General features: G+C 43.4%; 1 protein-coding gene across 1 annotated transcript in view; it reads right to left on the minus strand.

The window, feature by feature from the left end:
- Positions 1 to 14,818, minus strand: part of CLSTN2 (calsyntenin 2) — a 632,434-nt gene that overhangs the window by 580,360 nt on the left and 37,256 nt on the right. The window lies entirely within an intron of this gene.

Consider the following 14,818-nt stretch of genomic DNA (forward strand, 5'->3'; position numbering starts at 1 on the left):
GGTGAAGACTGATGAGATAACAAAGCCTAATATCTATTAGGCTAAATCCTAAAGCCTAATATCTAATATTATTCCATGCCTCAGAAGCCATAGCATAAAGGGTAGCTATTATTATTAATAATTATGGTAATGATTCACAGCAAAAGTCTTTATGTGCAGGTAATAATTTATTTTAAAATTTCCAGTACACTCTGAAACTTGCTTTATAAAAATTCAGTTGTACTCTCAAAAACTCAGACCAATCATGCAGATATGACTGTTTCCTCGATAATGTCATAGAAGAAAACATGCCCAATCTGCCTCCCAAGGTTAGTATGACTTGAGAAAGAAATGCTAAAGAGCTTGTAAAGAACTGAAATGCTAGATAATCAGGAATAGATCATTGATATTCAGCTATACATACACTTGGACAACAAGGCTTGAGTCTGCCATGTCGAGTGTGGGAGCCACTAGCCACGTGTGACTATTTCAATTTAAATTCATCAAAATTAAATGAAGTTTAAAAATTCTATTTCTTAGTCGCACGAGCTACATTTCCAAGGCACATATTGCTGGTAACTACCATATCGAATGGCACAGATACAGAACATTCCCATAATCCTAGGAAGCCCTACAGTTCAGTCTGGATAACACAAACTGAACCTCCTGGCAACCAGGCCCTGAATACACACTCCAAAGGCATGGCAGAGCAACCAAGATTCAATCGCTTTCTTTTCCCCAGCTTTGTGCCTAAGTCTCTGTATTCAAATAAGCCATTTTTAGTGACCGCTACAGACCTCTTTGATAACTGATGAAAGCAATGGATTCTATCTTTAGGAAAAACAATGCACATGGGAATATAAACACACAATCACACACACACACACACGCAGAATTCTGCAAACAATGTCAGAGTTTCAGGACATGCACACTCATAGACCCCCCAGCTAGGAAACACAATCTAGAGAAGCCAAAGGACCATTTATGAAACAGTTGACTTATATCAAGCTGAGAGGATCACCTAAGAGGTTTTGCGAGGGAACGAAGCTCAAAAAGCTCTCCAAATTCTGTTTCACACCACTTTATTTGGGTCGTCTTTCCTTACTTACACAGAAATGGCCAACTCTCCAGTTTTTTACTTCGTACTAGACTTGGTCCACCCCCACTCTGAGACTTGCACGTCATGGCTGAGTTTAGATTTTAGATAGAGGACAATGGGCAGCCATTGGAACATTTTAAGCAGGAATGTGAGCTAATCTTATTTGCCTTAAAAAATCTGTTGAGTGGAGAATTGCCTATGGAGAATGAACTGTGGAGACCAGAGCAAGAGACCACATAACAGGTGACAGGGGATCCTGACAGGCAGCAGTGGCGCGCGCTTGCTTGTGACAGTGGAGATGGAGAGAACTGGGCAGATCTGAAGCATATTTTGGAGATGAAGCTGATGGCATTGTTACTGGATTGCAAGTAATAGGTAAAGAAAAGTTTTTTGGCTGGAGCAGCTGTGGTATAGATACAAAAAAGAACAGATTTGCTGAGGATTGGCAATGGGGAGTAGGGGAATGAGCATTCTGTTTTGACCTTTGAGATAATCAATGGGATCCAAGTGGAAATATCAAGCAAGGAATTTGAGATACAAGGCTGGAGTTAGAGGTATAACTTTCATCTTATAGATGATATTTAAAACATCTCATCACAGCACTGGACAGGATTACCTATGGAGTCATGTAAGCAGAGCTTAAAAGAGCACCTTGGAGATAGCCCAAGAAAAGGCCAACACAAGGGTCAGAGGAGTTGGAAAGAAGATAGGCAATCAGGACAAAGTGGTGTGGGAGGTAAGAGGAACACAGCTGATATCACAGCATTTAAGAGAAGGCAGTGGTTTTGGGAGAAGGGGTGGTCACCAATGTTAAAGGCTGCTGAGAGATCCAGTCATATAAGAATGAAGAAGAACCCTTGGAGCAGGCAGTGAGTACAGGACCTTGTCAATGCCTCATGGCTACCAAAACCAAATAGGAACAGGGTGAAGGGAGAATAAGAGCAGACAGAGTGACTAGATGTACTTATTTCTGGTAGTGCTTTCATCTCCTGAAGCATCATCTTTGATAACATTCCTTGTTTATGAGGGACACTGACCACCTGCAGCCTCCATTACTATGGATCATCCTGGAGAATAGTTTCTAGAGTAACAACCCAGGCTTTTGGCTAAAATTAGAATGTACCTATTCCCACAGCTACCACGCAGTGGGTGTCTCCACTGCTGTCTTAAACACAAGCTCTCTCTTACTCTCCTTCTCGATTCTCATGATGAGTATTTTCGAACATGCCATTATTGCAAATAACCCATTGCTTAGCTGATTAAAGAGGCAGATCAATTTGTGGACTGATGCCGGTAAGTTTTATCTTCAGTTCCAAGAAAGAACAAAGAATGAAAGACAAAAATGTAAGGAATGAAGAACATTTGGGGGGGTTGAATCAAATTACAAATGATTTAAAAAAATATACCTTTATATATTTATTTTTAGAAGCATTAGACTACTGGGTTTTAATTTCATATTATTACAAATATGCAAAGTTAATAATATACTATTGATTGGGTAGGATTCATTTAACATGTATAGCACTTTATATAAAACAAAATAAGATATACAGTATCTCCTAAATAATTTGGAGGTTTTTTTTTTAAATGTTAACATTACATGGTAAATTATTACATAGTTTAATTAACTACGATATTGAAAGAGGCATTTTGATTCCCCAAGAAATTTAAATCAAATGGTATTTAAATATTTAATTAAAAATGGAATTTACGTATAATTTTATACTTTTAGAAATCTAGTAGACAGCAGTGTTATTAATATGAAACAATCCCTTCTATCTCCAAAGTTCATAACACAATAGCATTTGGATTCTCTTGGCTTTAAGGTTAAAACAGAAGAAGATTTCAAGGCCGTGGAGTGAATATGTAAACCTTATGATACTGAATTAAGGAAAAAGTTCTTTTCTCTCTTAGGAGTGCTTTCAGGCATATTTCTCCAGATGAGACCCACAACTTCAAACTTCTTTTCTAATTAAGATTTTAATGTAGTTAGATTATGTTAAATCAGTTGAAAACCATCTTTCCCATCTTTTTTTCTTTCAGTTCACTCTTTTTATAAACAGATTTCCACAAGAGTGGCTACTTGTTACAGGTGAGCAATACATGTATAATCAAATTTCACCAATCGAAATATATGAATATAACATGCCAAAACTAGCCCCAAATCCTTCCAGTAACAGTAGACAAAAAATACCAGATTAGAGGCAGACCTTGCATAGGAAAGAGCTGATCTCTGACGTTTTTATTTGTTGCTTTTGTTCCTAAAATATCAGTGACTGCTTTGAAGTACTGATCATTATGAAACCTTCATGCACAGCCAGATTATATATATATACACTATATATATTATATATAGGATTATATATTATATATTTTATACGTACACTATATATAATATATAGGATTATATATTATATATGTTATATATAGTGTATATATAATATAGTTAATATGTAATATATATACAGTCTCTATATATATACACATAGATATGCATGTATATGCATATATATAGTGTGAACTAATGTCTAGAATTGGTCCACTATCAACATTTCCAACTTATCTCAATATTATCTAGTCACGTCTAGTTTTATTGCGTCCATAATGATTTTTCTCTATTCTATTCAGGTTACATGCACATTTCTTCTTCATAGGCTGCAACAAAGGCTGATTTGAGACTTTAGCCATTACTCCACAGGAGGATTTTTGGCAGCAATGCAGTGAAACTACAGAGGAACCTTTACTCACAAACAGATTGCAGTTCTGAACACTACCACCCAGTGGTGGGTCAGAGTTGCCATACATGGCTTTCTCAGATCTAGGAAAGTTTACAAGTTGTAGATGCCACATAAAGAAGGCTCTCTGAGCATTGTTTAAAAACTTTCTAGCATTTTCAGCTATAAAAAATTCTCATACAGCAGAAATTAAGCCCCCACAGAAGCATCTGAATACCAAGGGTATTATATCTACTAGGAAACCTGTGAGCATTTTGTAACTAAAAAAAAATCAAGATGTTTTAACATTAATATAATATACTATCATTCACAAGTATAAATAGATTTAAAATTCATACCAAAAAGCCCCTCTAAAGTATAATTGGAGCAGATGGTAAGTTCATTTGGCCGACTGTAACCTAAAATTATATTAATAATAGTACCTGAAAATATAAAAATTCAACCAAAAACAAACACACAAAGAGACAAGAAATTAGTTGTATATTTTAATTTGCTGATGAACACTTAATTCAGTTAGGAAAACCTGCCCACAGTAAATTTGGCTTCTCCTGAGTAGCAAATGAATTATTATTGGCTGAATTAGCAAGCTCCTCGTGTCTCACGTCTATTCTTCCTTGCTTGCCAATAGAGGGAAGGAAATACACAAATCATGGCAACTCTCCAATCCAGCTGCGTTGGAATACTGAAGACAGATATTGATCAGCAAGAAAGGGAGGGGTCAGGGTGGGGCAGCCTTGGAAACAGACAGAATTTCCTTCTCCACCTGTGATTCCCAGCATAGAAGTCCACCTTTTCACTTGCTTACCTTGTAGCATGAGCCCAAAGGAGACAGATGCTCTCAGGGCCATGGGGTGGCCCAAAGTCAAAGTGGATAACTGGAAAGAGCAAAGATTCTCTCCAAAAAGGCAACCACCTTGCTTCACAAAGCAGCCACATAGCTTTAGGCAGCTAATTGAAATTGATTTAGCAAATGCAGGGACACAGTTTGGACGCCTGAACTCTTTTCGTTCCTTTGATTTAGTCTGCCTAACCTCTCTCACCATTTAATTCTAATTAGATAGAGCCAGAAAATTGAATTGGCAGGAATAGTCATTGACATTTAATTAATGTCTGGCATTCCATTTGTTGAAGAAGAAAGTTGAAGTAATGGAAACTTGGCATAGCCATCTGGAAGAATAGGCAATGATAAAAATTACACGAGGCCTGTGCTTTCAAAGGTCATTAATACCACAAGAATACTCATCCTATTTTATGTGGTTCATTCTTGTCCCCGTGAAGAAACTTAAACTTTAGGGTTGATGTTCTACCTGTGTCCCTATTGCCTAGAACAGAGCTAAGAATACAGCAGATGCTCAAAAGCATTTTAAAATATCACTGCATTTTCACAAAGAGGGGAATTCAGGGGTGAGGGGCTGCATTATTCCCCAAGCACACAGCTATATCCTCTCAAAAAGTCAGTGGAGAGAATGACATTTTCCAAAAAGGTGAGAGAAAAGAGATGAGGCCACTGAGACATAACAGTAAAACCCAAATATGTGCAGATGACCCACAGGCAGGATAGCTTTGATTGCCCAATCAAACCCACACATAAAATTCCAACTGCAGGGAATTCTCCGCCCCTCCCCACACCATAGCACACACCATTAATTTCAGATATCTAGGCACGAGTTACAAGAAAGAACGAAGAAGCCAGTAAATGACCTCCCCAAGGCTGCTAGAAGTCAGTGTGGACCACTTTTGTGGACACATAGCTCTCCATATGTATGACAAACCTGGTGTAGGCATAGGTCTGAAGTCTCTTATATCCTGTAGTGCTTGGAAGTACTCTGCCCACAGTGGGTGCACAGTCCTTTCACTGAGACCTTCAACACATATCTACCAAGTGCCTACTTGTGATGGCATGGTTCTGGGGCTGTGGATAAATCAGGGGACCAACATGTGAGATATTCTCACACAGATTATGGTCTGGAGGAGAAGATAAATAAACTAACAGATAATATAGTGTAGAATCGGTAAGTACTATGAAGAAATGTAAAGCAGGAGAAGGAAAGAGACAGTGATGAGCAAGAAAGAGGGTACCATTTTCCATAATATGGTCATACATGGACTTTCCGATGAGCCTGCATTTCAGCCTAGACTTAAATGAAGTGAAAGAGCGAGGGACATGGACATCTGGAGTAAAAGTCCATCAGGGAACGGCAAGTGCAAAGGCCCTGAGGCAGGAGGAAGCTTGAAGTGGTGAAGAAAGTGCAAGAAGAACAGCGTGGATGAAGCAGAGAAAGGTGGGGACAGAATGACAGAAAATGAAGCTGGGGAGGTGGCCAGTTCATGTAGAACATACATACCGGGGAAGGCAATAGAGTTTTAAGGTTTGCATTTTCAGACTAGGGACCTAGGGTGGGGACAAGAAGACTATCAGGAGACTACTGCAGTCATTCAGGTGAGAGACGATGGTGGCCTGGACCAACCAGGTCTCTGGTGTGGTCACTAAACAAGTGTAGAAGTTAATAGATTATAAATGCATTTTGAAAGTTGAATTCACAGGATTTCCTAGTGGATGCGATGTGAAGTGAGAGCAACAGACAAGAGTCAAAGGTGACTGCAAGATGACCTGAACAAGCAGATGAATGGAAATGCCATTTGCTGAGATAGGGAACACTAGGGGAGGGGGAAGAAGGGTCATGGGTTTGAGAGGGAGGAGCCAAGAGTCCAGTTTTGGCACATAAATACTGGCTGATGTTGATGATAATGACAACAATGGTGATACAGCAGAAAGTGGAGTAAAGAGCTCATCTTGATTTTCAAAAATTAAATAGTATTCCTCAGGGAACCAGTCAAGAAGCTCCCCTCTGCAGCTCTCTCTAGGAACCTGGACTTAATTTTTAAAATTTTTTTTAGAAATGTGCCTCTATGCCCGAGACATGTAGGCGAGCAATCTCGCAGGGATGTGCGGGCTGTGGTATGTGACAGCCCTAACTTCCACAGATCCAGGCATGTCCCCAGAACCTGGGCTTTAGCAACTTGCCTGGTGAGAAATGGACCAGAGTTATTTTGAGCTCCATGAGCAAGGAAATATAAATAATGAATGACCACAGAACTGCCTCACATTCACCCTGGATTCCCTCTGTGAACAGGTGAAAAACCTTAAGGGCTCTACTATTTGGGGCAATGGTCGTTGCTAATGAAGCCCTCACAAAAGATGCAGGGGTACCAGTGTGGAAAGGCATGGAGGTCCGCAGTCACCAAGACGCCTGGAACCCTAGTCATTTATTGCAGATCAGAGGCACCAGTGTGTAGGTCTCAGAAACCAGGGTCAAGCTCTCATAATTCTCTAGGCCTTCCACCTCCAAAGTGGGGCACACATTCTGGAGCATGTACAAGGGGATCCCCTGGGTATTACAGAACTATTTTTGAATATTTTACTTAAAAAATGTATAATTACTTTTCATCAAAGTTCTACAGGCACATAGTTTTAAAAGAGTCAAATCATTCTACAGGGCTTATTGCCAAAATACAGCATTTATCCTGCATCTTCCCTCTGCCCTGTGTCCCACTTGTCTGAGGCAACTGCTTTGAACTATTTTAGCCAACTCTTTCATTATTTGCCTCCCCATCACTAAACAACATGCTTATATTGCTACCTAATTTTTCACCTCTTGGCATTAGCTATTGAATTTCTACTTTGGAAGATGAGGATTTAGTTCTGGTTCCCTCTCCCTCCCACACAACACATACGCGCGTGCGTGCACACACACACATACACACGCAATCCCCCATCCTCCCAGTAGAGTTGGTTATATTGTACTTTGGTGAGCTCAATATTCAGTGTTTACACAATGACGACTGTAGATGCTATTCCCAGCTGAGTCACAGAGATGCCATAGTTACTTTTCCTTTTTTCACACAAGATTTTGTGTTTTCCAAACTTAATAACCATCTTGATTCTATCATTCTTCTTTTCTGGGTACTTTCTATGCAACAATAATATAACTAAGCAAAACCTAATCCTTCAAACACTCATTCTCTCTGACAGTCTCTGCCCCACACTCTCACATATCAGAGAGTTTTTAATGAGGACGAGGATATTATCCCCAGAGCAACAGTTCAAAAACAACTGTATAGGTATCCCATGAGAAAAGCGTTTTATCACCAGCAGGGTTGAGAAAGGCCTAACAGGGTGCCTGGCAATAACAGATACTTGGTTTTGTTAGACTCGATTTTTTTTGAAATATTGCAGAGAGGAGCTCAGGATCCCTTGCTTTTATCTGCTCCTGGCTCCATTAAGGCAAAATGTGCCTTTTGCTCCTCTCTTGACTCTGCACAAGCCCTTTCTCTGGTGCTTGTGTTTGGCACAGCATTCCCCAGATGTGAATGTTCCTGCTTGGGGGACTTCCTCAGAGCCAGCCCCTCCCAGTGTCAAAGTGGGAAATGTCAGTTCTCTCTCATGTCATCGTGCATCACAGAAACAGGCCAGCAAGGGAAGCATTAGGAACACGCTGAGCAGAGCATGGAAAAATAATCTCAATTCCAAAGCTATAGTTTTCTCAGCAGGTGAAGAATAAAAAACAATGTGTTTGACCTTTGCCCTGGCCAGTATACAGAAGCACCTGCAGGTCTGTTCTATGCTAAGCAGTGGCTTTTCTGCAATGCTCAGGCTGCCTGGTCAGGGCATTGCCCACTGCCTCCCACCCCCTCCCCAGACCCACCAGCCTCCAGGTCACACAGACTTGGTTTAAAAAAAAAAAAAAGTCAGTACAAACCAAGGAGCATCCCAGAAATTCTGCAAAGCATGTGACTTGGAACGGTGCTGACACACACTCAGCCACCCTGATGCCAAAACACTTAATCTAGCAGGTTCCTGAGAGATTCGTGAGTAAGGGGGTAAAAGGAGCACAGGTATACTAGTTGGTACTGTTTATGGCTAATGCCCTCATTTTACTCAAGATTAATCTGGGTTTCTGGAAGAACAAGAGAAGAACCGAGGTCAGTGTAGTGAGACTCAGGAGGCCACAGAGGCCTGGGCCTAGGGGTGCCAGTCAAAGAGGGTTCCTGCTCATGGTGTTCTCCTACCATGAGGTGCTTTTCTCTGGGGCCTCTCCTTCCCTCCTCCTGTCCATTCTTCCTTTATCCCTTTTCCATCCCTCCTTTATCCCTTTTCCATCCCTGTATGAACCTGCAGCCTGCTTGTCTGTGTGTCTCCAAAGCATTTCCCAGCTAGCTCCTTGGTAGAAGAGATGTGATGGGGATGAGGGATCATCTAAGGACCCAGGAACACTTGAGGAAACAGCGGGATTAACACTGACTCATATTCTCACCTGCAAAGCAAATGCTAGCACTAGCAGGCAGGATGGAGAGTTTGAGGTTTTGTCTTTTCTCCCCCACTGATTCCTATTTGCAAATGGAGTGTCTGCTGGTCCTCCCCAGGCCTCAGGTCCAGGTGGCAACTGGCTGGAGCAGCAAGAGGAGGCAGATGGAGCAGGTGGGTACTTCATTATTGGAGGGCTCTAAAGGAGTAAACTGAATATTTGCCTTCTAGGAAGTATAACTGCTTGGGACGGTTGTAGGTCTCTCACTTGCCAACACACATGTGCACATGCATGCACACACACACAGGAGTGCACAAACACCCCCAAGGAATCAACCCCTTAGTGTGTTTCACACCCTCATATTACAGGTGTGGGAGAGGAGGCTTGGAGAGGTGAGATGACCATTCCGAGGCCACAGTACCAACTGTATGCTGAGCCAGGACAGTGGGCACTGTTCTTTCCTCTGACCCAGCTATCCCTGCTGGGTGAATTCATCCCAGGACTTGGCACTCTGGGCACAGTGGGAAAGGGAGGGACTTTGACCTCAGGCAGATTCCATTTGGATCCTGGCTTTACCACGTACTAACTGAGTGGCTTGGGGCAAGTTGTTTAAGTCCCTGAGCCTCAGTTTCCCTCATCTGTGCACTGAGGAGAACAGTACCTACTTCCCACTTTGTTTGATGAAGTCTCTGAAATCCCATATGTAGAGCACCTGGCTCACTGCCTTGCACACAGATGCTGCTTCCTTAAGTGGCAGATGTTAGTAATTCTCTTCTTAATATTCAGATTTGTAGCAAATTTAGATGGCTCTGCCCATCCTGGAAGGGCTTTAATTCCTGGGTGGGCCCAGAGAAAGGGATCAAGGTGCATCAGCGAAGGAGATAAGGGTACTGTCACACGAGGAGACTCCCAATCCTCAGGGTAGTAGAGCAGGCGCTTCCTATAATCTACAGGCTAGTCTGCCAGCTATGACTTCTCTGCAAAAACATTTGGTGACAGAGTGTTGGACAGATTCTGAAATGTCAATGATCTGCATACAACCACCATCTGCCCATGGGGGTTATGGTAGCTTGGTTAGTTGTATTTTTCAGCCTTTTATTTGAAATCACTTCATGGAAAAGTCAACTTAATGCTACTCACAAACCTCAGTCTCTCTGTACTAGTACCTGCCTCATAACTGTCATGAGAACTATGTGAAGTACGGTGTCAAAAGCCCTCAGCACACTGCCTGACAGGCTGCAAGAACTCAATGCAGGCTGCTGTTGTGGCAGCTCCTGTGTTGTGGCAGCTGTTGCCATGGCTGTGGCATGACAGAGAGCATGAATTCACTGCAGAAAGGTGACGGGGAAATTGTCCACTCACTCATTCACTGGACAAGCACCCGCTGCTTCCCACTATGTGTCAGCCTGGCCTGGAAGCTGGGACATACATATGACCAGAACACAGTCCCTGTTTTCATGAAGTTGTGTTTCAAGAAGCCCAAGTTGTTTCATTCCGATCTTCATATGTGTCTAAGGGCCAGACATCACAGCTCCTTTCTTACAACCAAGAGCTCCTGAATGCTATTTTGTAATGCCTCCATCAGTCTCTCAGTCCTGATTAAGTTGAATGACTTCTCATAATCCTATGTCACATTTGCAATTAACATCAGACATAATGGTATTCATTCATTCATACTCAACAAGCACTCACTCCATGCCAGGCACTAGGGAGGCGGTGGGTCTGTGAGAAGTGTGGCTTCTGACTGGAGGGAGAACACAATCAAGCCCAGGTCCTGCAGCCTCCCCTTCCCATGCCAGGGCCTAAAGAACTCACTGAGTTCTTCCTAGTGCCCCTCACTTTGCCCAAGGTGCTATCTTGGCAGACTTCCTCAGACCCATCTCCCACCCCAGTTCTTGAAGCTGTGCCTGCTACTCCCCCTCCTTAGGGCTCTGGGAAGCTACAGCTCTTATACAAGGCCCAGGGTGGAGGTTACCACTCCCAGCTTTGTCTCTAACTAGCCCGGAGGCATTTTAGAATGCACTTTCTCAGTCAGAGTCTCAGCCTCCTGCCTGCACACACAGCTCCTCCTCCATAGAGATATCCTGGGACTACGTGAGCTAAAGCAAGAGAGTGAGGCACTCAGAATGAGATAGCACCTTCACCCCACCTGCCCCTTAGAGCCCTGCAATCTTGACTATACCACTACCAGCCCACCTGACTCTCCTCCTCTGCTCTAATTTCTAAGATGAATATCCTAGACCTCTGTACAGGGCCAGGGGGCGGCCAGTCTGCCAATATCCCTCAGGCCTGATCTCCCAGAATAAATTACCGTGCAAGGCATTAGGCTCTTTAGTAGGGAACCAGCAATGGATTTTACATACAATTTAGAAAAAGAAGAATATTATTGTACTTTGTTTTTTTATGGCTATTATTCCCATAAGAGCTCATTTCTGCCTCTTAACAGGGATTTACTTGGACTGATGAATTGGTTAAAAACCTTCCTGCCCAATTTCAATTTACTCAATGCAACACATGCTGTAAAACATTTAGCAAGAGTGTAAGTTCAGTCAATGCAGTTCCCTGGAAACATTGCTTTGCTTCCAGACACCCCATCTCCTCTTTGCTGGGCCCTGGGGAGATCACTGATGCCCTCTGGGGGAGCAGGGAAAGGTGGTCCAAATTAGCCCCGGTATATCACTCCCCGGGAGCAGGACAACTGACAGCATATCTCGGACCACTTCTAGATGTGGTCAGGAGTACAGAGAGAGAATCTTATGGAGGAAGGTGTGAACATGTCTTGGTTGAGTCCAGGAAACCAGAGACTTTAGTCCTTGCCCTATGGCTCCAGTTTCCAAACTGGTTCTCACAGGACAGCAGTGTCATCTTGAGGCCCCAAAGCCTGCATCTTCACCCTGTCATTGCAGTTTCCCACAAATGTTTACCATCAAAATCACTTTGTCTCAGGCTTACAAGCACTTTCGGCTTGGGTAGAACTGCAAAATTGACAACTTGGAAAAAGAGCAATAAAGATTTGAGTTGTTCTAAATAATTCAGCAGTTTCTACCCTAAGTTCCAGGGCCAGACTTCACAATGCTAAACTAAATTCTTCTTTCTGATAAAACCACAGACCCTACCCATCCTTCCCTAGAACTGTGCCAGGGTGGGCAATGTCAGCTTCTTGAAAGTACCATTTTCTGGCCAGAAGGGGTGACTCATGCCTGTAATCCCAATACTTTGGAAGGTCGAGATGGGAAAATCGAATCCGAAGAGTTTGGGACCAGCCTGAGCAACACAGAGAATCCCAGTACTTTGGGAGGCTGAGGCGGAACAATCAAATCCCAAGAGTTTAGGACCAGCCTAGGCAAAAAAGAGAGACCCCGTCTCTACAAATGTATTTTAAAAATTAGCTGGGCATGGTGGCACATGCCTGTAGTTGCAGCTACTCGGGAGGCTGAGGCAGGAGGATTGTTTGAACTCAGGTAGTCAAGGCTACAGTGAGCCATGATTGTACCACTGTACTCTGGCCTGGGTGACAGAAAGAGACCCTGTCTCAATGAAAAAAAGAAAGAGGGAAAGAAAAGAAAGAGGGAAAGAAAAGAAAGAAAAGAAAGAAAGAAAAGAAAGAAAGAAAGGAAGGAAGGAAGGAAGGAAGGAAGGAAGGAAGGAAGGAAGGAAGGAAGGAAGGAAGGAAGGAAAGGGAGAGAAAGAAAAGAGACAAGGAGAAAGAAAAAGAGTACCATTTTCTTCCAGCCAGGCAGAGTCAGAGCCCCAAGTTCCTATTCTCCCTCTACCCCACACTCAGCCCTGTCTCCAGTGTTGAAGACCAGCTGATGGCCCTTGTTTTTGAGGACAAGTCCTTCCCTCCAACCCCCAAATTCCTAACATCTTATCTTCAGATCAGACAAATCCACTTATGAAAGTCTACTGAGATGAGCCCTCTAATTTTTAGCTGCATTTCTATGTTCTGGCCATTGACCTGAACCAGTCACTAACAAACCTGTGGGTGGAATGTGATGCTTGGGAAGACGAGACACCTGCCTTGCTTCTCAGCCACATTATGCTTCCCTTGAATCCAAGGCAGCCATGGAGACGTGGCTTCTCAGTCATGAAGGAAACCTCACAGAAATGTGGGGATGGTTCATGGCAGATCACGCTCCTGCCAGAGCCCACCTAGGGCTATAGGATCAAGGGTCCCTGGCTTCAAGGCCTCACCTCAGACATCTGCCATGAAAGCCCTCAGAACCCTGCTCACATGAGCACCAAATAAGGATCAATTTCCTTTCCCACCAGCCTGATCAAGAACCTGATTATCCAATATGTCATCCATATATGAAACTGCAGACGTCCTTTTTAATTTTTTAAGGTAGACTAAAGGAGCAATTAACATGTAATAGGGCCACATATGCAGACAAAATTCTGAGCCAAAAATGCTGGAGGGCCATTTCTGTCTATTCATTCATTCATTCGTTCATCCATCCAGTCATGTAATACTACTACTGAGAGCTACCTGTGGGCCAGGCAGGAGGAAACAGTGGTTCTACAGTCCTCACACTCTTCTTCCTGGCAGGAGGCAGCAGGAGGTGCCTCCAGCATTGCTCCCTGCATTCCTCATCATGATCCCCTTCACTGTGGGAGCTGTCACGGCATTAATGCATGTTCCTGACCACAATTTACTGAAGTGCTGGCAATAGACTAGGCCTTCTGCTAAGGGCTTCCATGGATGATCTCATGGGATCCTTGTAAGCCATTGAATAACTGGGGTTGCAGTCATTTTACTGACAAGGAGAGCAAAACTCTGAGAATAGGGGTAATGTTGTAAGCAAGTGATGGAACAGAGTGTTTAGTCCACTGTCTGGCTCTGTGGCCTACTCTTTCCTCTCCAGTCAGCTTAGTATTCACATCCCCAGAGAGATGCTAACAATAACATCATTATTTCCTTCACTCAGCCTCTGCCTGCAGTCTGGAGGTAGGACAGAGGACTGAAATACTTTTAGGATGCCTGAAAGAATACATGAGGACCCACCAAATTGTAAAACCCACAGCCCCCAGGGTCCTATCAAACTTTTTTCTTTTTTTTTTTTTGAGGCAGAGTCTCACTCTGTGGCCCAGGCTGGAGTTCAGTGGTACGATCTTGGCTCACTGCAACCTCTGCCTCCCAGGTTCAAGCAATTCTCCTGCCTCAGCCTCCCACATAGCTGGGATTACAGGCATGCACCAGCACGCCCAGCTAATTTTTGTATTTTTAGTAGAGGTGGGGTTTCACGGTGTTATCAAGGCTGGTCTAGAACTCCTGACCTCAGGTGGTTCACCCACCTCAGCCTCCCAAAGTACTGGGATTACAGGCGTGAGCCACGGCACTTGGCTCAAACTTGTTCTTTTAAGAAGCCTCTGCAGACAGTCTCCCTGACCCTCCTCAACACCTATAGTCAGGGATTCAGAGCCTACCAGAGGCTGCATTTTGCAGATGGTAACACTGGAGCCCAGCACATCAGGAAGACTGATGTCATACACGGGCATGAGGCACAGCTGGACTAGAATCCATGTCTCCCATCCTTCTGTTTCCACTCTCCTACCTGCTGATTAAGAAAGATCTGTCTTGAGGCCGGGCGCGGTGGCTCAAGCCTGTAATCCCAGCACTTTGGGAGGCCGAGACGGGCGGATCACGAGGTCAGGAGATCGAGACCATCCTGGCTAACACGGTGAAACCCCATCTCTAC

This window comes from Theropithecus gelada, chromosome 2 (assembly GCF_003255815.1).
Source record: "Theropithecus gelada isolate Dixy chromosome 2, Tgel_1.0, whole genome shotgun sequence".
Taxonomy (NCBI): Eukaryota; Metazoa; Chordata; class Mammalia; order Primates; family Cercopithecidae; genus Theropithecus; species Theropithecus gelada.